We start from the raw sequence: 24,422 nt of genomic DNA, 5'->3' as shown, positions 1-24,422 counted from the left end.
AGCTTGCCCATTGCTTCTCGCAGCTACTCTTATACCCTTGACTAAAGACCAGGGAAGCTTTCCCTCTTTCCAGCAGGCAGCTTCTGGCAGGACACATGAAGCATGCGGGAGGAAGGGTGGGGACACCTGCCTAGTCAGTCAGATCAGCTGGATCCACCCAGGAGATCGGTCAGATTGTCCCCACATCCCCAAAGATATGTTTTGAAAGGTTGCCAATTTTCCTTCTGAGTTGTGCTAAGGTATACATTTAAAAGTGTTTCTGTTATAGGGTCTGAAATGTACTCCTTTCTACTAATTGTAGTATTGTTATTTTAGTGTGCTTCAATGTGTAAATAAGAATAAATTAGCATTCTGGAAGAAATGACTTGTAAATTTAATTGAAGTGTTAAAGGAATAAGAAGGATGGCAGTGTTGAAATATTTCTGAGCTCTAGGCTTCTACCCTTTCATTTTGAGAATGGGCTAACTTGAAAAAGGAGGACAGGAAGTGGAAAAGATGAGATGAATCTAGGAGGCATGGAGTGGGAAGGGGAAGCAGTTAGAGAATGCCAATGCACATTTTATAACATTATCAAAAACTTAATAAAAATACTACATTAAAGAAAGATTCCCTTTATTGCTTGGCATAGTTTGATCAGACTAAGCCTCATTCTTCCTTTATGACTGGGATGAAACTCAACTCCCTTTCTCTCTCAGGCAAAACCAGTGACTTCTTTAGCCATGCTTCCTTTAGTTACAGTATTTCTCACTAACTAGCACCCTCCCTGTTATAATAGTCAAAATCCATTCATTTCTCTCTCCTTCCCTGTGCACCCTGGTGTTCACATGACTTGCCACCTGTTTGTTAAATCCTCATTATCTGCCAAGCTCTTCTGCAGTCTGCACACGAATTTTGGTTATTAGCAACTGTGTGACAGAAAGGAAGTGATCCTATAGGGTATCCTCAGCAGCAATAGCACTGAAGAGCAGTTTTAGTGCATTAAACTTGGTCAAGAAATCTGACCCAACACTGTAGCATACTCACCTACATTCAATATCATTTTATCTGATGTAAAACAAATTATTTGAAATTTAGTACAAATTTTAAACTACTTTCCTTGTCCTGCTCCTGACACATAGTTTTAAGCAGCTTCTTCTTAGTGGCCCAAGTGTGGCTCATAGGTAGTCTCTCTGAAGCCTGCAGATTTCTCTAGCTTCTTTGCTGACTAATGGGGCATGCAAGAGTGCTTTAGGAAGATTTAGAAATACTTCCTTGTTCCATATGTATTCATTTGTTTCCCACATGTTACTGTCAATTCTGTTCTTCACTCTTCAAAGCTCTCATCTGTATTTTGTGACTAATTATTAGAGAAAAAATTCTCTTGCTTTGGTATGAGCAAGATTTTTTTTTTCCTCTCAAATTATTCACAGGCTGGGTGCTGTCCTACCAGGAAAGGTATATTCTTCACAGAGGAGTTGCCCAGGCTATTGGGCTTTTCCTACACTTCCCTATCTCAGTCTTTGTCCTGGACATATTCTCCTGTAAAATGAATTATTTTTAATATAAATGTAGTTAGTAAATTAATACACTGACTGTAGTTATTTATCTGAGCTAGTTCCCATAATGACACAGGAAAAATAAGATTTTCAAGAATCACCTCAATAGGGGGTTGGAGAGATGGCTCAGCGGTTAAGAGCACTCACTGACTGCTCTTCCAGAGGTCCTGAGTTCAATTCCCAGCAACCACATGGTGGCTCACAGCCATCTATTCTGGTGTGTTTGGAGACAGCTACAGTGTACTTGTATCAGAAAATAAAGATATAATTTTAAAAAAAGGAAAGAAAGATTCACCTTAATACTTGGGCAGGCTCTCTTCATATCTTAAGATAATCTGGCTATCTCCCAGCCATGTTCCCAATAATAGTGTCCTTTCACCTGTGTCTACTTCAGGAAAACACTCCTTCACATGTTTCCCCCAAGAAAACACCAACACTTTCCAAAGAACCCTTAAGTTTCCACTTCACATTACAATGCAGTATCCAGTTTGAAACAAGATATGAGGGCAGAGAAATCAGCATTTTACATAGTTCACAAAATCAGGCCTATATTCTCCCTGACTCAGAATGTCATAAGAAGGCTTGGCAACCAGTGTTTCATTTAATCTGAACAGAAATTTATAAAAAGGTCTACTTTTTCACACTTTGGAATTTACTGTTGGGATTGTCAGTCCTTGTTGACCCTGATATCATGGGAAATACCAGTTATAGAATTGCCCTCAAGGCCAGAATTTTTTTGTAGTCCAGGTTTCGAACTTCTCTACTATTTAATGTAAGGGTCTGAAAAAATCACTGAAGGAAGACCCGAGGCTCAGATAGTATGCAAAAGCAAACAGTACTTATTGTGCAGAAACAGCTACAAGGGTCAACCATTCTCTAAAATGGCGACCCAGACAAAGACAGTAAGGCCTCTTTTATAATAGGACTGCTATTAAATTACTTCTGATGTCAAATCTGTAATGAGACCTCTTTCAGCCCTTAAGTGTCAAAAGTTAATATTTCTGAGACAGCAAGAAGACATTTACAACTTAGAGCACATTCCAAGAGGTTGTAAAACCATTAACCATAAAGAGGGAAGTAAGGATTTACTATAGGTGCAAGGACAGAAGATAGCGTATTGAATGGGTTTATCTACACACAACTTTACGGATAGCTTAGTTATGGTCTTTAACTATCCACGAACCTGTAGAGTTATGAACCTGTAGAGCTAGTGGCAAATGATGAATGTTTAGCCAGATAATTACTCTTAATGAATATGCATGTAAACATTCTCTGTTGTAAACTTTTTATTCAATTTATGATTGGAATGTTTGTATAAACTCGTGGTGAACTTTTTAGAACTTAGAAATAAAGGCTAAAATCACCTTTCAACACTTCCCTTTTTCTTCCTGAGACTTGAACTATCTGGCAGGAGTTAGAGCTCTGCAGTTCCTCCAGAGGTAGAACAAAGGCTGCTTTACTTAGTCCCCTCCTGTTTTACTATGAGGTGCTAAGTACCAGAGACTGTAGCTTCTGGCTTCAGGTTGTTCCTCAGGTGGGGAATTTTATTGTCTTATTCTGGTGTCTTATGACTTAGTTTCTGGGACTTATGGTCTATTCCTGAAGCTGGTGCCTTACAGGCCTGTTTTGAAATCAGGCCTGATCCTTAAATGGAGACAAGTGGAGTCCTTGCACGGAGACGATTGGGGTTAATGTCATTTACATTTCAGTATAATTTGAATCAGGGCACGCCTTCCCTGACAGTCTAATTCTTTAGATATAGATTCATGTGAAGTGGCAAAAACTCATATAAATTACTGAATACATCTTCCACTTCAATCGATCTCTATTTTTTTTTACTCTGTTCACTTCCTCTGTGCTGTTACTTTCCTGATTCTGTGATGAAGTACCTGCCAAGAGTCACTTATGATATATTCTGTTCCGTCACGTCAGGAAAAGCAAGGCAACACAATTGTGGTGGTAGAAGCAGAAAACTGGCTGATCACATTTTAGAGAGACAGCACAGGAAGTGGGGAGTCTATGAGCCCACAAAACCCAACTCAGTAACATACTTCCTCTAATAAGTTTCTCTGTCATAGATGTTCTATAATCTCCTCAACCAGTGATCATAACTAGGCTCTGGGTGTTCAAATACACAGATTTATGGGCTCATTTCTTATTCAAACAATCACAGATTCTAAACCTGGAATTTGTAGTTTCATAGTCCTGGGTTACTTTTGGGTTTAAGGGCATCTAATGTGTTAAAAACAATACCTCCTATGGTTTATCTATTTTTACATTTATTTCCTCTAAGACAAGAACTTCAGCAATTAAGGATTTTCAGAGATGCTTTAGAACAAGAGTGCAGCTTATTAATTCTATAATGCTTGTATTTCCTGCCAAAAACCCCAGGAGAGATCAAGTATAAATTAGAAGGAAGCAAATACATCACAATAGATTCATCCGTAATTAAGTATGTTTATCTGTAAAATGTCAAAGGATAATAGCAGCTTATATTGACTGACCCCTGGTTATGTGGTACTTCATCTTCATTTTCAGCCTTATGAACTGGGCATTATCATTTTCATTTGACAAGCGAGAAAACTAAGAATTGCTTGACTAATTCCCCATGGCTAGCCAGAAGGACAGAACTCTAAGTTGTAATCTGGCTGATTCCAAGCTTGTAATTTTAGTGTTCTTTTTTGTTAAAGGACAAAGATTACATTTTGTTCACATAAGAATTCCCAGTGAGTATGTAGTGTAATAGTTGATGACTTAGAATTAATTGCAGTACTGCTGAGCAAGCTTGTCAACACCTGTAATTCCTGTTGATGGAAATTTCTTTCGAAAATGTCCAAAGCACTAATTTATCATTCTAACGACATTGCTATCAGATATGCTCATTGCTTTTGGAGTCTTGTGTGCTAACATACCTATTTGCTGCAGTGAAGTTCATTGTTTCCTGGAATTGGATGCTAGGACATTCATATGTTAGCTCAGAGCTCTGAGCTAATAATGCGTTACTTGTCCCATAAGGTTTTGGTTATTTCCTCTCGAATGAACACTTTGTAGTATTATCCCGAGCTTCTTCAGCGTCCGTCTTGTTTCTTCACTACAGAAAAGCCTACTGTCCAACTGTGTCTGTAAAATCTGAATGCTTTATCATTCGCTCTGTCCTCTAGTCAGGTAACTCTGATTCCCCACCCTCAACCAGACTTCCAGATCAAACTTAAGGTGCAAAGGAAGCTTTCACACTATTGCTTACCCCATAACCTCAGGCTCTGATCCACGTTGCCTCTGCCACTGTGCCTTCTTGCCTACTAACATTTCATCTTAGTTGTCTTGGGCTGCTGAAACAAAATGACATAGCTTTGTAGTCTATAAATACCATGAACTATTTCCTTGTAAATTCCAAGATGAAGATGCTGGTAGATTTATTACCTATTTAAGGGCCTAATGTTTGTCTCTGAACTGGGACCTATTTGTACCCTTACATAGTATAGGGAGTTATCTTTGTTTTCTCTTTTAAAGGACACTTATCCCAATCACAAATTATCTGTGGCAATCATTTCTCCAAAAGTCATATCTCACAATTCCATACCTTAGGGTTGATTTTAACCTCTGTATTTTGGTGATATAAATAGTCACAATAGAGTGTTTGGCAACCCTCTCCTTTGTCCCTCATGTTCTTTTTCTTATACTTCGGGGTCTTCTATTTATTCTGAGAGCCTTTAGTTTTTGGGGAATGAAGCAAGGCAAAACAATTAAATAAATAAATAAACAATGCCATGGATATAAATGTCACTTGGTATAAATGTCACTTCACGCAGTCATTAAAGGTCTCCCAATCAAAAAGAGCCCAGGTCCAGATGGGTTTAGTGCAGAATTCTATCAAACCTTCATAGAAGACCTCATACCAATATTATCCAAACTATTCCACAAAATTGAAACAGATGGATCACTACCGAATACCTTCTACGAAGCCACAATTACTCTTATACCTAAACCACACAAAGACACAACAAAGAAAGAGAACTTCAGACCAATTTCCCTTATGAATATCGACGCAAAAATACTCAACAAAATTCTGGCAAACCGAATTCAAGAGCACATCAAAACAATCATCCACCATGATCAAGTAGGCTTCATCCCAGGCATGCAGAGATGGTTTAATATACGGAAAACCATCAACGTGATCCATTATATAAACAAACTGAAAGAACAGAACCACATGATCATTTCATTAGATGCTGAGAAAGCATTTGACAAAATTCAACACCCCTTCATGATAAAAGTCCTGGAAAGAATAGGAATTCAAGGCCCATACCTAAACATAGTAAAAGCCATATACAGCAAATCAGTAGCTAACATTAAACTCAGTGGAGAGAAACTTGAAGCAATCCCACTAAAATCAGGGACTAGACAAGGCTGCCCACTCTCTCCCTACTTATTCAATATAGTTCTTGAATTTCTAGCCAGAGCAATCAGACAACAAAAGGAGATCAAGGGGATACAGATCGGAAAAGAAGAGGTCAAAATATCACTATTTGCAGATGATATGATAGTATATTTAAGTGATCCCAAAAGTTCCACCAGAGAACTACTAAAGCTGATAAACAACTTCAGCAAAGTGGCTGGGTATAAAATTAACTCAAATAAATCAGTTGCCTTCCTCTATACAAAAGAGAAACAAGCCGAGAAAGAAATTAGGGAAACGACACCCTTCATAATAGACCCAAATAATATAAAGTACCTTGGTGTGACTTTAACCAAGCAAGTAAAAGATATGTACAATAAGAACTTCAAGACACTGAGGAAAGAAATTGAAGAAGACCTCAGAAGATGGAAAGATCTCCCATGCTCATGGATTGGCAGGATTAATATAGTAAAAATGGCCATTTTACCAAAAGCGATCTACAGATTCAATGCAATCCCCATCAAAATACCAATCCAATTCTTCAAAGAGTTAGAACAATTTGCAAATTCATCTGGAATAACAAAAAACCCAGGATAGCTAAAGCTATCCTCAACAATAAAAGGACTTCAGGGGGAATCACTATCCCTGAACTCAAGCAGTATTCCAGAGCAATAGTGATAAAAACTGCATGGTATTGGTACAGAGACAGACAGATAGACCAATGGAATGGAGTTGAAGACCCAGAAATGAACCCACATACCTATGGTCACTTGATTTTTGACAAAGGAGCCAAAACCATCCAATGGAAAAAAGATAGCATTTTCAGCAAATGGTGCTGGTTCAACTGGAGGGCAACATGTAGAAGAATGCAGATCGATCCATCCTTATCACCCTGTACAAAGCTTAAGTCCAAGTGGATCAAGGACCTCCACATCAAACCAGACACACTCAAACTAATAGAAGAAAAACTAGGGAAGCATCTGGAACACATGGGCACTGGAAAAAATTTCCTAAACAAAACACCAATGGCTTATGCTCTAAGATCAAGAATCGACAAATGGGATCTCATAAAACTGCAAAGCTTCTGTAAGGCAAAGGACACTGTGGTTAGGACAAAACGGCAACCAACAGATTGGGAAAAGATCTTTACCAATCCTACAACAGATAGAGGCCTTATATCCAAAATATACAAAGAACTCAAGAAGTTAGACCGCAGGGAAACAAATAACCCTATTAAAAAATGGGGTTCAGAGCTAAACAAAGAATTCACAGCTGAGGAATGCCGAATGGCTGAGAAACACCTAAAGAAATGTTCAACATCTTTAGTCATAAGGGAAATGCAAATCAAAACAACCCTGAGATTTCACCTCACACCAGTGCGATTGGCTAAGATCAAAAACTCAGGTGACAGCAGATGCTGGTGAGGATGTGGAGAAAGAGGAACACTCCTCCATTGTTGGTGGGATTGCAGACTGGTAAAACCATTCTGGAAATCAGTCTGGAGGTTCCTCAGAAAATTGGACATTGAACTGCCTGAGGATCCAGCTATATCTCTCTTGGGCATATACCCAAAAGATGCCTCAACATATAAAAGAGACACGTGCTCCACTATGTTCATCGCAGCCTTATTTATAATAGCCAGAAAATGGAAAGAACCCAGATGCCCTTCAACAGAGGAATGGATACAGAAAATGTGGTACATCTACACAATGGAATATTACTCAGCTATCAAAAACAACGAGTTTATGAAATTCGTAGGCAAATGGTTGGAACTGGAAAACATCATCCTGAGTGAGCTAACCCAATCACAGAAAGACATACATGGTATGCACTCATTGATAAGTGGCTATTAGCCCAAATGCTTGAATTACCCTAGATCCCTAGAACAAACGAAACTCAAGACGGATGATCAAAATGTGAATGCTTCACTCCTTCTTTAAATGAGGAAAAAGAATACCCTTGGCAGGGAAGGGAGAGGCAAAGATTAAAACAGAGACTGAAGGAACACCCATTCAGAGCCTGCCCCACATTTGGCCCATACATATACAGCCACCCTATTAGACAAGATGGATGAAGCAAAGAAGTGCAGACCGACAGGAGCCGGATGTAGATCGCTCTTGAGAGACACAGCCAGAATACAGCAAATACAGAGGGGAATGCCAGCAGCAAACCACTGAACTGAGAATAGGTCCCCTATTGAAGGAATCAGAGAAAGAACTGGAAGAGCTTGAAGGGGCTCGAGACCCCAAAAGTACAACAATGCCAAGCAACCAGAGCTTCCAGGGACTAAGCCACTACCTAAAGACTATACATGGAGTGACCCTGGACTCTGACCCCATAGGTAGTAATGAATATCCTAGTAAGAGCACCAGTGGAAGGGGAAGCCCTTGGTCCTGCTAAGACTGAACCCCCAGTGAACTAGTCTATGGGGGGAGGGCGGCAATGGGGGAGGGTTGGGAGGGGAACACCCATAAGGAAGGGGAGGGGGGAGGGGGATGTTTGCCCGGAAACCGGGAAAGGGAATAACACTCGAAATGTATATAAGAAATACTCAAGTTAATAAAAAAAAAAAATCCAACCAAAAAAAAAATGTCACTTCACTCAGAGTCTAGGCATCTATTACAGAGCCTGCCTTGTGATAAGCAGTCAAAGAAACTACCATTACGAAAACAAACAATAACAAATTCTACCAAAGATGTCTGGACAAGGGAACCCTTATATATTGTAGGCAGGTATGTAAACTGTTGTAGGAATTATCAAAATAATATTGAGGTTTCTCAAAAAATCTAAATGTATAAGAATGATGTCATTCAGCTATACCACTTCTGGATGTATATCCAAAGGACTTTAAGGCCATATGTTTCCTATACATCCATATTTATTGTAGCATTATTCACAAGACCCAAATTTCAAAATTGGGCTAACTGTCAATGCATAAACAATAAAGAAAATGTAGTATATGCACACAATGGATTTTAGTTCACCCCTAAAGTAGAACAAAACTGTTTCATTTGTTAGAAAATTGTTGCAACTGAAGATAATCGTGTTAAAAATAAGGCAAATGCAGAAAGACAAAGATATGTTTTCTTCCACTTGTCATTACTAGAATTCTTTTTGTATATTCATATAAAAGCATACATGAATGAAGGAAGGGAGGACACCAGTGGGAGGTTAAAAAGTGTTGAGGATAAAGGGAGGGAATACAATAGAGATAGTCAAATGCATGTTATACTTGAGAGAAATGATATGAAACCCAACACTAGCTATAATGAATAAAAGATGAAAAAAAATCTAAGACCCTTTGGACGGTAAATGAGTGATACGGCATTTTAATCTAGTAATAAATGTCATGCAGAGGAAAGGAGCAGTTGGAGCCATCACTAATGGCTGACGTTCTCGTTTCTGTGCACTTCCTGGTAATGTTTTCCCCGAACACTTAAAACACATGCTTTCACTTTGCCTGCTGACGAGCTGAAATGCACTTACATTAGAGTTGACTAGAAACCTCTCATAATAGATGATATTCTGGGTACAGATATTTCTTTCTTCTGAAAGAGAGAACATAGGAACTTTCAGGTACCAGTAAGAAAATAGAAATAACAGAAGTGTGTAACTTGTTGGGTCGTGTGCTCTTCCAGTCTGCCTGTGACTGAAGCGGACAGTGATCCTCTGCTTTGGCTCTTCTCAGTGTCGCTGACAAAATGATGGATATGTGCATTGGAAAACTCTTTTCTTTTCATTTTGCTTTTTGTAATTGAAATGTTTTGTTGTTTGAGAATTTCACGCATGAGCACTGTATTTAATTTCCACCCTTCCCTCTTCTCTTTTCAATCTCTACCATGTATCCCTAACTCCCTCTGCGATTTATGATATCTTCTTTACTTACTATTGTGCTAATAATATTCATTTAGGACTGACCACTTCGGATTGGATCACCTACTGTGGAGTTTGATCCTGAAGAAAAATGAATCTACTGCCTATCTTTTCATCTAGGGTTGGGTCATTATGAAATGTATCCTATCTGTGTTGGCATGACAACTGCTATTGTCACTATGAAGGTCTTGTTTAGGAAACCATATTGTTGAGATTTTATGGGGTGGGGGAAACTTGATAGTAAGGCCCTATTGCTGAAGACACCATACACCACACCAGACACAGGACTAGGAGACTTGAGTTGGTAATGGTCTGGAAGCCTCCACCCTGGGGACTAGATCTCATTGTTTCAGAAGATGCTATGCAAGCTGCCAAGGAAGAGAAGAAATCACTAATCCTACTTAGCTGGTGGTAAAGCCCACAATCCACAATGATTGGACTGGCATGATATCTTTAATGGTGCAATAGTGTGTTCTGTATTCTTGGAGGTAAGCAACAGTAGTCCAGTTGAACGTGAGGCCCATTCAAATGAGAAAATTCATGCCTAATATTGCAAAACTAGCCAAACTACGCATCAAAATATTTTTAATGAAAAGAAAAGAGATGGGGCTTGGTGGCAAGGAATAAATAAATGAAGCCACAGAAACCAGTGCCCATCTCTCATTTTAGTTATATTATTTTAATGAGGTCAATTTCCAAGGAAGCTAATATCTAATTAACTTCTAAAATATATTCTTTCAGTAGAATATTATCATGCTAATAAACTTTCTTTTTCTTCTGAATTACATTGGGCCTTCCTACTATTTGCTTTCCATTTTTAGCATAATTGTTTATTATTTTGATTTTGTTTTATTACTACTTATAAAAGCTTTTGTACAGAATTCAGCATATTCATTAATCCCTATTACCATTGTCATGGAGGTCCAATTATTAATCTTAGAATAATAAAGTAAGCTTTAAAGTATTTCCTAACACAGCAAGTTTAAGGCCAGTGTTTACCATAGACACAAAACCATGTTATGCCATCATTTTCCTGTGGGGAATTGAGAAAGGTGTCTTTTTCCTCTTGTACTTGTGAGACCAAAGCTAAGGGCACAAAACTGTACTTTTGTCTGTTCCATAATGAGCTAGGAAAAGACTCAACTGATCACAGTAGATTTAGATGGTCTTCATTCATATTAAGGAGCCAAGTTTAATACCATGTAGAATTAGAACACAATAAAAGGCCAAGCAATGGTGGATCAAAAATCATCAACTTGTGAAGGAAGTCAGACTACAGAGAGGGAACTGAGCACAAGGGCAGAAAAACAACACACAGAGGGTCTATGGAGAGACTAAGGACAGACAATAGGCCATATGATTATTTCCACCAAACTTGCAAGTTACTTCTTATAGGACAGGTCGGTTGACAAGGGCAGGTGTTCATTTCTGTTTGTTTTTATTTCTAGTCATTAGCAACAGCACCACTTTAGACTCTGCCAGTGGAGATGAACTAAATGGGTGAAAATGGGCTAAAATAGGCTAAGATTCCAGATTGATTCCAATAATATCTTAACAACACTTCTGCTTTTTAGCAGGAGCCTAAACAATGTAGGACTCATCCTCTTGCTTTTTTGTTCCAGAGTTTTTATTTGTGCTTGTTCATTGTCATGTACTTATATTCAACCTAATATTGATGATGCTGTCTTGTGTCCTTCACTAGTGTGTGCCTAATTACCAACTCTGGCAGATTTTTTTGTTCTTGGCATCCCTAGTACCTAGTTAAAGGTCCACTCAGATAGATAGACATTCAGTAAATGGTCATTGTGTCACAAATAGCCAATATACCTTCTTCAGAATTTCACATTTATCTGAGAGCTCTCCAAACCCCACACATTATAGCTCAAATGTAAAATATTCCCCCCAAAGTTCATGTTTTCAATGTTTGTTTCCAAGCTGTATGTCACTGTTTTTGGAGACTGTGGTACTTTAAGGAGGTTGGACCTAGCTAACTGAAGCCAGTCACTCAGGGAGAGCCTTTGGCTGTGATAGGCTAGCTCTTGTTTCCTGCCATGTTCTGCTTTGGCCCCCTGTTCTTTTATGGTGTGAACATACTCTGTTTCCACTGCTGTGAAGCAGGCTATGAGGAAACAGGCTGGCTACCATGGGTTCCCTGCCACAATTCACTGAAATTCACAATTCATATGAACAGAAATCATATGCCACGATAACTATTTCTTCCTGTAAGTTATTTTTTGTCATGCATTTGGTCACAGTGATGTAAATATAGCATACAAAAATATCAATAGTACATATAACTTGGAAATATGAAAAAACAATTTATGAATCTCAAGTTTGGATATTATTTCGAAACTCATTTCATCTGCCATTGACATGAGACTGTATGTAAGGAGAATATATGTCCAAGGCTATGGAGCATGAATAGGACAGGAAGATAAAAACATAATTCTTCCTGGCTCAGAAGCTGCTATAAGAATTCAGCTTGGTGCAGTAGTAAAACACTGCCATATCCTTCAAGCAAAACGACTTGAGAATGTCCTTGGAACACAGTATGTGCAAAAAGAATGTGTTTTTCAAAACGTTGAAAGGCTGTTCTAACACAACTGAGGGCAAATGTGTTAGAATGAGCACAGAGACAATGGAGGGCCTCTTCTATTATCATCTCAATAACTTGAAACATGATTTCCAAGTATGAAATATACAGCCTAGCTGGTCTTTCTGCTTCCTAGCTGTGGTACGTGTGTTGGAAGTGAGCATCTCTGATTGCAGCTGAATGCTCCTTAAGGAAGCCAAGTGCAAAGGTGACCCCAAGTTTAACATAATAGTAATAGAACGTGGAAAGTGTCAAGTGCATAGTCAAGTTACTAGAGTAACAGTACTAAATTTAGAAGGGAATTAATTGGCTTCGAAGTCAACTTACCTTAAAGATGGGGAAGAATGTGAAGCATGCTAAGTAACTCCATCAAGGCATCAAAGCTGTATTCTCACATCATTGGATATATAGAGAGAAAGCATGATTGAAGTGGAAACTATAGGGTTCTTTGGATAGTCGGTTGGATGGTGTTTTGCTGGGGCAAACACATGGAGGACTGTTTAACTGAAGTGTACACAGGAGAAAGACTAAGGCAGACTCATGAAGGAACATTTAGCTGAAGCAGACATAGGTAAAATGATGTTCTGCTAAAGCAAGCACATGAAAGGACACGTGATGGATTCTTTGCAACAACATGATGTATTCATCTGCTTCACACTGCACACTTGGTGCATTTGTTGGGACTCCATGGTGAGAAACACACCAATAAACTTCTGGGGATGTGCTGCAGTTTTGTGCCGCTTCTGTGGACTCAGGCCAATCGGCAAAGTGATGTCGGTTGAGACATACTAATGTGCTGAGGCAAGAGCTGTAGAGGACATGTGATGTTTGGCGGGTAAAAAGGACTCGATGGACAGTCACAGAGGCTGAGCTTGGCTTGCTTATAGAGCTAGCTATGTGATGTTTGTGGGTTTCCTGTCTTTGCTGATCTTCATTTCCCTGAGAGAGGAACATCCCTCCTGGTTCCTCCTGCTGACTAAAGCCCAGGCTGAGGTCGGCTGCCTCTGCCAGGTAGTGACACTGCTGCTAACTCATGTTTGTTATCCCTACAGAACTGGACTGCTGGTCCATGAAGAGTTTGTGAGTGGACAGAGCCACTGCTGACCTGTAAACAGAACTGCTGATTTCCAGACACCACAGACAGGAGTTGCTTCAAAGAACCTTTCTAAACAGGTCCACTTCTCTCCTGTATCCTTTCTTTCCCACTAACTCTTGGTGGGTGGTGGGCTACAAGGGAGGTTAAAACATTTAAGAACCATCATTAAAAATAGATTTTGAAAAAAAATTAAAAGTTACACATGATAAAATTTATGGCTGGAAAATAAATCAGTGTTATTTACTGTTGCTATATTTATGGTTTATAGAGGAAATATTTCATATTCGTGATGGTAACCAACAATATATCCTTACCCATCAATGCTGATGTCTTTCTATGTGTTTGAGGCTTTATATATATATATTTGTGAGTGTATATATACACACAAATATATATAAACATATATATATTTATATTTCTTTACATATGTAAATATGAACACACACAGACATGCATATGACTTTCCACTCCATTGCATGTTTAATCTCTTGAAAAGTAATAAAGACAATGATTTATAAAATAAGTGATTTAGAAAATGAGCTAAATGTACAGATCACTAAATTGTAAGTCTTAAGAAGTTATTGTAGCACTAAGAAGTTATTGTGTGAAAGCCGTAAGAAGTTATTGTGTGATGCTGCTTTTGGACTGAGTGACATTTAAAACAATCTCAGAGAATGAGAAACTCTCTTGTTATCATTCTGAAATTACTGAAGCAAATGTCAAAGTCAATCTTCAATCAGCAAATTCACCTCATATTTGCCATGTGTGTAAAGCCAATGCCTGTTAAATATAACTATATAACTTCTGAACCAAATAAAAACATTGGTGAATAATCACGATGAAAATAGAAAGAATGGAAACAGGCAACCTCAGGAGGTAGAAGGTTGGAAGGACCCCCCTCTCCCAAGAATGTACCAGAGACCTGGGAGGTGAGAGATTCTCAGGACTCAAAGGGGGTAATCCAGGATGAAATGCCCTACAATGAGGAGTGGGAATTTGTAGAGCCCACTTCCAACAGAAAGACAGGGCCTCGAATGAGGGATGGGGTTGCCATCCCACAGTCAAAACTCTGATCCATAATTGTTCCTGTCTGAAAGAATTGCAGGGATGGAAGTGGAGAAGAGCCTGAGGAAAAGAAGGTCCAGCGACAGGTCCAAAGGGGGACCCAGCTCAAGGGGAGGCCCCAAGGTCTGACACTATTATTGAGGCTAGGGAGTACTCACAAAAAGGGACCTATCATGACTGCCCTCTGAAAGAAAAACAACTGAAAGAGTCAGATGCAGATATGTGCACCCAACCAATGGACAGAAGCTGCTGACCCCTATAGTGAATTAAGGAAAAGCTGAAAGAAACTGAGGAGGAGGGCCACCCTGTAGGAGGACCAGCAGTCTCAACCTAGACCCCCAAGATCTCTCAGACACTGGACTGCTAACCCCAGCACATATACAACAGAGGACTTCTGGGTCTGGGTTCAGTCAGAGAAGATGCACCTAACCCTCAAGAGACTGGAGGCCCCAGGGAGTGGGGAGGTCTGATGGGGAGGGTGGAGTGGGGACATCTTTGTAGAGACAGGGGAGTGGGGAGGAGGTATGGAATGTGGAACAGTCAGACCATAGACCAGGAGGGGAATAAAATCTGGAGTGTTAAAAAAAAAGAAAGAAAAAGAAAAAAATAACAATTAAAGAAAAGAAAAGAAAGGTTTATAAAACCCTCTTATAGACTCCTTCTTTGATGCTTATAAAATCCCAATGTGGCACTTGAACTACCCTAATGTACCTTTGGAACTGTGGTACTGGAAAGGTAACTGACTTTTCTATGAGTGAATGAAACTTAACTTACTGAAATCACAGACAAAGGAAGCACAGGTTTAGAGCAGAGCAGGAAGGAAAGCAAGATGTAGAATCACAACAATACTTTTTTTTTAATTTTTTTTTAACTTGAGTATTTCTTATTTACCTTTCGATTGTTATTCCCTTTCCTGGTTTCCGGGCCAACATCCCCCTCACCCCTCCCACTCCCCTTCTTTATGGGTGTTCCCCTCCCCATCCTCCCCCCATTGCCGCCCTCCCCCCAACAATCACGTTCACTTTGGGTTCAGCCTTAGCAGGACCAAGGGCTTCCCCTTCCACTGGTGATCTTACTAGGATATTCATTGCTACCTATGAGGTCAGAGTCCACGGTCAGTTCATGTATAGTCTTTAGATAGTGGCTTAGTCCCTGGAAGCTCTGGTTGCTTGGCATTGTTGTTCATAAGGGGTCTCGAGCCCCTTCAAGCTCTTCCAGTTCTTTCGCTGATTCCTTCAACGGGGGTCCTGTTCTCAGTTCAGTGGTTTGCTGCTGGCATTCGCCTCTGTATTTGCTGTATTCTGGCTGTGTCTCTCAGGAGAGATCTACATCCGGCTCCTGTCGGTCTGCACTTCTTTGCTTCATCCATCTTGTCTAATTGGGTGGCTGTATATGTATGGGCCACATGTGGGGCAGGCTCTGAATGGGTGTTCCTTCTGTTTCTGTTTTAATCTTTGCCTCTCTATTCCCTGCCAAGGATATTCTTGTTCCCCTTTTAAAGAAGGAGTGAAGCATTCACATTTTGATCATCCATCTTGAGTTTCATGTGTTCTATGCATCTAGGGTAATTCAAGCATTTGGGCTAATAGCCACTTATCAATGAGTGCATACCATGTGTGTTTTTCTGTGATTGGGTTACCTCATTCAGGATGATATTTTCCAGTTCCAACCATTTGCCTATGAATTTCATAAAGGCATTGTTTTTGATAGCTGAGTAATATTCCATTGTGTAGATGTACCACATTTTCTGTATCCATTACTCTGTTGAAGGGCATCTGGGTTCTTTCCAGCTTCGGGCAGGGATCCGCGAGGTTGTGAATCCCGCTAAAAACTGGAAGTGTCTGGTCCTAGAGGAATTTTGCCTCTGTGTGTCCTGAGGCCACCAGTCAGATCTCTTGGAGCAGAAAAGTTGGTCTTACCTGTGGTTCCGAGGCTCAAGTTTGCTCGTGGGGTGCTGCCTGTGAGCTCTCTGCGGCGGCAGCAACCAGGAAGATCTGCGCCGCCCTTTCCGGGAGCTTCCGTGCACCAGGGTTCCAGATGGCGTTTGGTGTTTTCCTCTGGAGTCAGAGATGTGGGCAGAGTGCAGTCTCTTCTGGTTTCTCAGGCGTGTCTGCCTCTCTGAACGTTTAGCTCTCCCTCCCATGGGATTTGGGTGCAAAGAACTGTTTATCTGGTCAGTCCCTTCAGGTTCCGGCGGTGTCTCAGACCCACAATAATACTTCTTAAGTTAAAGACATAAACTTAACAAATTGGTGGCATGTGGGTTTAGGGTGAATACAACATTAACTACTTACGCTTATAGAAAGAATGAACACAATTTATATTCATGTAAAATACATATACACACGTGGTTGTGTATGTGTATCATCTAAATCAGGGTTTATCTATTTACTATTGGGCATGACAAGCTATTGGCCTTGGGCAAACTCTACATCTCAGTCTTTTAATGTATAAACCATAATTTAATATATTCTAGCAGGGTTATGGTAATAATAAAATGAGATAATATTTTAAAGGAGATAGAATATTTTCCCACATAGTAGTAAAATATATGGAAACGATAACATAAATGGAAAGTCTATTTCAAAAACAGACTTGAGGCAGCTGTTCATAAAATTATGATTTATTCATACAATTTAAGAATGTTTTTTAAGGAAAATGAGGTTGGGAAGGAATGAGAAGACAGGGAATAAGTCAAGGCCAAAAATAAGCTTAGTGCACAATATATGTTGTGAAATTTTCTATGCATTGTGGTACATAGGCCTGAATACTGCCTCAGGCTTCCTAGCAATTATTGGTCAGAGGGAAGCAAAGTTGACTAACCTTGACTATGTTTCAAATAAATATGAAATAATCTTCTAAGAGAAGACAAGATTTCTCTAATTAATTCTGAGCCTGTCTTCATTTAATAATTATTCTTTAGAGAATAATATCTTCATAATGAGTATAGAAATGAACCTTACTTCTGACAATACATGATGATACAAGTGTGTGTTCAATCTCAGTGTCAAATTGATTTAAAATGACCATGGAACTTCACTCCTAAGTGTGTCTATGAGGGCACTTCCTGAAAGGTCCGACTGAAGAGAAAGACCTACTCTGAATGTGGATGGCTGGAGTAGTAACCTGAAGAGAAGGGAACAGAAAACAAGCATTCACTGTCCTCTGCTTCCCGACATCACAACCACATTACCTACTCACACACTCCTATTGCCATGCCTTCCTGGTCATCGTGGATGAAACCTTCAAACCGTGAGCCAGAGAAACCCCACTCTTTCTTCAGCTGCTTTTGTTGGATATTTTTGTCACAGCATGGAAAAAGTTCCCAATACAATAGGCAATGGAATAATTCAATAAAAACAATTTCATGGTTGAGGGGAACTTATGTCATTTCAGATGGCTTGTCTTGATCCAGTCTTAGACTCAGTTTTAGGTTATTTAGAAATATAAATTCAACTCAGGAAAATGTTCATAAATACTGTTGATTAAAGGCAACTTTTGAAAACTTATTGTACAGAACAGAAGTTACATTTTATGAGACGTTTCTGGGAGTTAGATACACATAAATACACACCCGTATGTACACATACACTTTAGCATTAATGTGGTGAGATTTTTGACTGATGTTGATTATTAGATTCTTACTCACAAACAGCTTAATTAAAGACTTATGTTGTCCTTGTTTTAATACTTGTGTTTCTAAAACTCATGAAAGGAGTTAATTAAGCCACAGTTAAGGACTGGTTCTGAGGCTCTGTAAAATGCTGGCCCAGCATGCATGAGGATGTACATTCAGTTCCCACTCTGCCCGAGGGACAAAGCAAGGGAGTCATGTTTATTCAAGCAACAGATGTAAGAATGTGGGGTAATGGAGGAAAGGGTCTGTACCTCCTTCATGCCTTTAACCGTTCAAACTACAGCAGCCCTTGGCAGATGGCAATTTTAAAAAGTGAATTCTATTTTTAAATAGTTATCAAACTGGTGGATGATAAACCTGATTTAATGGCGACTCTGAAGAGCAAACATATTAGTCACAGGGTCATAAAATGAATTTATATATACGTGAAACAACAAGAAATCAGTACATTGGAAATAATCCATCATACTCTACCAGACACGGCTCTGACTTCTCTAGATGACATACATTTGCTTTGCTGTCAGTGTTCTATGGCTTTTCTGTAAAATATTCAAAGACAATCTCAGAAGATAATGAAGTGTTTCTTGCAAATATTATTTATATGTGTTAAAAATGTTCATGCAGGTCAATATTTCTTTGGGACTTTGGCCCTTAGGTATTCTTTTTAGAAAGCAATATTAATCTTCTGAAGTTCAGAGCAGGAAAAGTGATAGAAGTATTTCAGTATTTCTGATGTATATCTGAATTTGTATAACAGTCCTGCCCTATGCCTAGTCAGGAAACTCACATTTTCCAGCCTGTTCTCCTGACTCCTCATGTTCCTCCTATCAAACATTGCTTCTCAGCTTTGGCTTTCTTGTGGGAGGCTATCTGTTGCATTGTAAGTAAAGTTCATCACTGGAAGTCACACACAGCATGCCAACAATACTTCCCCTTTTGTGATACCAAGCAAATATCTTCAGACACTGCCCAATGTCTCCTATGTCTCTTCTTATTGAGAACTACTGCTAAAAATAAAATAAAATAAAATAAAATAAGTAGAGGTGCTCTGAAAAGTAGGGCTGGAAACAATCACAAAGGAATTCAAGTGTTCCTGCCAAGTCAGTGAATGGTTTTAAGTTCAGTGTGATGTAATTTTAACTTAGAAAGATTGTAGTAAAATTGACAAGAGAATGCATTCAGGAAAAGGACACGGTCAGTGTCTTGGAAAGAGCTGAGGATAGCCACAGGGAGTGCAGGCAGTGAACCAGTGCAGGAGAGTGTAGGCAAGGGTATCATAGACATAGGAGACTGACTGCTTGTGACTGAACGATAGAGGTGTCAAGAAAGACACCCAATCTCCTTTTCCATCGAATCTTCATTGGTTTTACAGCTTAAATGTCTTTTCTAAGTCATTCCTCTAAAATACATCCTTAGGGAAGACATCCTGATACCCGTCTCCCAGTCTCTTTGGATAGGGAGAAGCTAGTTTCTGCCAACATAAACAATTATTTTCATTAAAATGCAGATACAAATTTATCTGTCCCACAGCTTCTGTCAATAAACCTTTTAATGCTTGCTTGCTCTCATCCTGTGAGTTTAGCTCAGTGCTTATGATCTGCTGCTACCTCTAACTTCGGAGGAATATTATATTGAATAAGTAGGGAGAGAGTGGGCAGCCTTGTCTAGTCCTTGATTTTAGTGGGATTGCTTCAAGTTTCTCTCCATTTAGTTTAATGTTAGCAACTGGTTTGCTGTATATGGCTTTTACTATGTTTAGGTATGGGACTGAATTCCTATTCTTTCCAGGACTTTTATCATGAAGGGGTGTTGAATTTTGTCAAATGCTTTCTCAGCATCTAATGAAATGATCATGTGGTTTTGTTCTTTCAGTTTGTTTATTTAATGGATCACGTTGATGGTTTTCCGTATATTAAACCATCCCTGCATGCCTGGGATGAAGCCTACTTGATCATGGTGGATGATTGTTTTGATGTGCTCTTGGATTCAGTTTGCAAGAATTTTATTGAGTATTTTTGTGTTGATATTCATAAGGGAAATGGGTCTGAAGTTCTCTTTCTTTGTTGGGTCTTTGTGTGGTTTCGGGAAAAGAGTAATTGTGACTTCATAGAAGGAATTCGGTTGTGCTACATCTGTTTCAATTTTATGGAATAATTTGGATAGTATTGGTATGAGGTCTTCTATGAAGGTCTGTTAGAATTCTGCACTAAACCCATATGGACCTGGGCTCTTTTTGGTTGGGAGACCTTTAATGACTGCTTCTATTTTGTTAGGAGTTATAGGGTTGTTTAAATGGTTTATCTGTTCCTGATTTAACTTCGATACCTGGTATCTGTCTAGGAAATTGTCCATTTCCTGCAGATTTTCAAGTTTTGTTGAACATAGGCTTTTGTAGTAGGATCTGGTAATTTTTTGAATTTCCTCTGATTCTGTAGTTGTGTCTCCCTTTTCATTTCTTTTTTTTTCTTTTCTTTTAAATTTAGAGAATACTTATTAGTTTTTGTAATCAAACCCACGTAGATAAGACCTTACATATTTAATACAGTGCGTTACCCCTGTACAAATGGAAAAAACTTAAGTTCAACATTTCTAGACCAATATGGCTGTTAATTTCTGTACAGTGCCAACTCAACACAGTAAACGGGGATACTTTTTTCGAAAGTTGACAGCACAGCTAAAGTTTCCAAAAATTCAAATTATATATCTGTATATATATATTTATATTTATATAAAAAGACCAATAATAGCAGTGTGTTATGCATCAACAGCAGCAACAGCTTTTCCAGGTTCTGCAGTCATCTGAACAAAACTGTAGAGACATCCAGCACACTCCATTAAAAAAAAAAAGTAAAAAAACAAAACCCGAGAAAACAGCACAGTTCTGTTACTCTTGTGGTACCTGGCACCATTTTTTTTTAATTAGCTTCTCAATCATCATCTGGAAAGAAAACATTCTGAGCAACATCATTAAAAACAGCTCTGATAAAGCACGGTCACTACTACGTATCATAAAGCAGGTACAAGCTATTTTACATCCACAGAGGTATGATACAGTACTGTCCTACATCTATAATACTAGAGGATACAATTTAAAAGGCATTATTTGAGACTTGATTCTACTTTTCCAGCAGAGGGCCCAAAGGGTGGTGTGACACAGCTTTGTAAAGAAACATACTCTAGACAGGATTTCCTTTCACTAGTGGCACAGTTCTAAGGATTCATTCTCTCCATGAATGTCAGCTAAAACCGTTATTAAAAAAATGAAATATCCCTAAAACAAAACCGTATAACCACTGGATTCACATGAAGATGACCTAGTGGAGACAAGCTGGACCTCACCTTACCAACAAGCTATCAAATCTGTTATGTTTAAACAGTGAGACCTCCAAGGAAGGAGATGCCAAGTAGTGCTTCAAAGCTTCGGACCACAATCAAACACAGCATCCTTTTCAACAGAAGCAGAAGCTCATCTGAATATGCTCAAGGATGCTGACATCAACATTTAATCATCTCCTCACTCATCCAGGAAGAAGGGGAGATCAGTTACTACTGTACTTTATTGTGTTCAACCAAATCACCATGTTACAAAAATAGCAAGCTGCCATAATAAAAAATAAGGCTCCTCTATCCAGCACCAGATAGCATCATTTTACTTTCAAGCCTAGAAATTGCACACTTGTATATAAACCAACCGAAGATGAGGATTGAGAGTTCATCTTGGTGGATTTTTCCTTTGATGAATATGAAGTGTCCTTCCTTATCTTTTTTGATGACTTTTAATTGAAAATTGATTTTATTTGATATTAGAATGGCTACTCCAGCTTGATTCTTCTGACCCTTTGCTTGGAAAGTTGTTTTCCAGCCTTTCACTCTGAGGTAGTGTCTGTCTTTGTCTCTGAGGTGTGTTTCCTGTAGGCAGCAGAATGCAGGGTCCTCATTGCGTATCCAGTTTGTTAATCTATGTCTTTTTATTGGGGAGTTGAGGCCATTGATGTTGAGAGATATTAAGGAATAGTGATTATTGCTTCCTGTTATATTCATATTTGGATGTGAGGTTATGTTTGTGTGCTTTTCTTCTCTTTGTTTTGTTGCCAAGACGATTAGTTTCTTGCTTCTTCTAGGGTATAGCTTGCCTCCTTATGTTGGGCTTTACCCTTTATTATCCTTTGTAGTGCTGGATTTGTAGAAAGATATTGTGTAAATTTGGTTTTGTCATGGAATATCTTGGTTTCTCCATCTATGTTAATTGAGAGTTTTGCAGGATACAGTAACCTGGGCTGGCATTTGTGTTCTCTTAGGGTCTGTATGACATCTGTCCAGAATCTTCTGGCCTTCATAGTTTCTGGAGAAAAGTCTGGTGTGATTCTGATAGGTCTGCCTTTATATGTTACTTGACCTTTTTCCCTTACTGCTTTTAATATTCTTTCTTTATTTTGTGCGTTTGGTGTTTTGACTATTATGTGACGGGAGGTGTTTCTTTTCTGGTCCAATCTATTTGGAGTTCTGTAGGCTTCTTGTATGCCTATGGGTATCTCTTTTTTTAGGTTAGGGAAGTTTTCTTCTATGATTTTGTTGAAGATACTTACTGGTCCTTTGAGCTGGGAGTCTTCACTCTCTTCTATACCTATTATCCTTAGGTTTGATCTTCTCATTGAGTCCTGGATTTCCTGTATGTTTTGGACCAGTAGCTTTTTCCGCTTTACATTATCTTTGACAGTTGAGTCAATGATTTCTATGGAATCTTCTGCTCCTGAGATTCTCTCTTCCATCTCTTGTATTCTGTTGGTGAAGCTTGTATCTACAGCTCCTTGTCTTTTCTTTTGATTTTCTATGTCCAGGGTTGTTTCCCTGTGTTCTTTCTTCATTGCTTCTATTTCCATTTTTAATTCCTTCAACTGTTTGATTGTGTTTTCCTGGAATTCTTTCAGGGATTTTTGTGATTCCTCTCTATAGGCTTCTACTTGTTTATTTATATTTTCCTGTGTTTCTCTAAGGGCGTTCTTCATGTCTTTCTTGAAGTCCTCCAGCATCATGATCAAATATGATTTTAAATCTAGATCTTGCTTTTCTGGTGTGTTTGGACATTTAGTGTTTGCTTTGGTGGGAGAATTGGGCTCCGATGATGCCATGTAGTCTTGGTTTCTGTTGCTTGGGATTCTGCGCTTGCCTCTCGCCATCAGGTTGTCTCTGGCGTTACCTTGTTCTGCTATTTCTGACAGTGGCTAGAGTGTCCTTTAGGCCTGTGTGTCAGGAGTGCTATAGACCTGTTTTCCTGTTTTCTTTCAGCCAGTTATGGGAACAGAGTGTTCTGCTTTCAGGCGTGTAGTTTTTCCTGTCTACTGGTCTTCAGCTGTTCCTGTGGGCCTGTGTCCTGAGTAGACCAGACAGGTCACTTGGAGCAGAAAAGTTGGTCTTACCTGTGGTCCCACGGCTCAAGTTGCTTGTCGGGGACTGCTTTTGAGCTCTCTGTGAGGGCAGCAACCAGGAGGGCCTGCGCTGTCTTTTCTGGGAGCCCCCGTGCACTGAGGTCCCAGATGGTGTTAGGTGTTTTCCTATGGAGTCAGAAATGTGGGCAGAATGTAGTCTCTTCTGGCTTCCCAGGTGTGTCTGCCCCTCTGAAGGTTTAGCTCTCCCTCCCACAGGATTTGGGTGCAGAGAACTGTTGATCCAGTCCCTTCAGGTTCGGGTGGTGTCTGGAGCGTGGGCAACCTGCAGCTCTAGTGCCCCTATCTCCTGGTTCCCAGAGGCTGTATACAGTTTCCTCTTGGGCCAGGTATGTGGGCCTGGGTGGGCAGTATTGGTGGTCTCTCTCCTGCTCTGCAGTCTCAGGAGTGCCCACCTGTCCAGGCGGCAAGCTCTCTCTCTCCGGAGGGGTTTGGGAGCAATGAGCTATGGGCTGGGCCTCTATATACTTATTAAACATGTTGCTAGTCTATGAAACAGTGAGGGAATGACAGTCATCTCTGAGGAGCTTGCATTTTTAAGTGATGAGATGAAATGATAATGGGTATCCCAAATGAGTTAAACTGGAGAGAACAATGCACCACTGAAACAAACAATTTTCTAAACAAACATTGGTCACCACCATCAGTGCTACAAAAAAGTGAGGGGAAGAGGGGAAATATGATTCATATGGTATGTAAGGTAGTTTTTGGATTGCAACTTCAGGGAAGAGTTGAGTCAAGAAGGTGATTGTTGCAAGGCAGATAAAATTAATTAAACACTAA

At 39.4% G+C, this 24,422-nt stretch overlaps 1 long non-coding RNA gene across 1 annotated transcript in view; it reads left to right on the top strand.

Moving 5' to 3' along the window:
- Positions 1–15,025, top strand: part of LOC134485600 (uncharacterized) — a 54,420-nt gene extending 39,395 nt beyond the window's left edge. Inside the window, exon 4 of the long non-coding RNA XR_010063754.1 lies at positions 13,450–15,025. This is a non-coding gene — a long non-coding RNA (uncharacterized LOC134485600). The remainder of the gene's footprint in view (positions 1–13,449) is intronic.
- The last annotated feature ends 9,397 nt before the right edge of the window (positions 15,026–24,422 follow it).

This window comes from Rattus norvegicus, chromosome 2 (genome assembly GCF_036323735.1).
Source record: "Rattus norvegicus strain BN/NHsdMcwi chromosome 2, GRCr8, whole genome shotgun sequence".
NCBI classification, from domain to species: domain Eukaryota; kingdom Metazoa; phylum Chordata; class Mammalia; order Rodentia; family Muridae; genus Rattus; species Rattus norvegicus.
The sequence above is the reverse complement of the archived record's forward strand: the minus strand, read 5'-3'. Positions and strand labels throughout refer to the sequence as shown.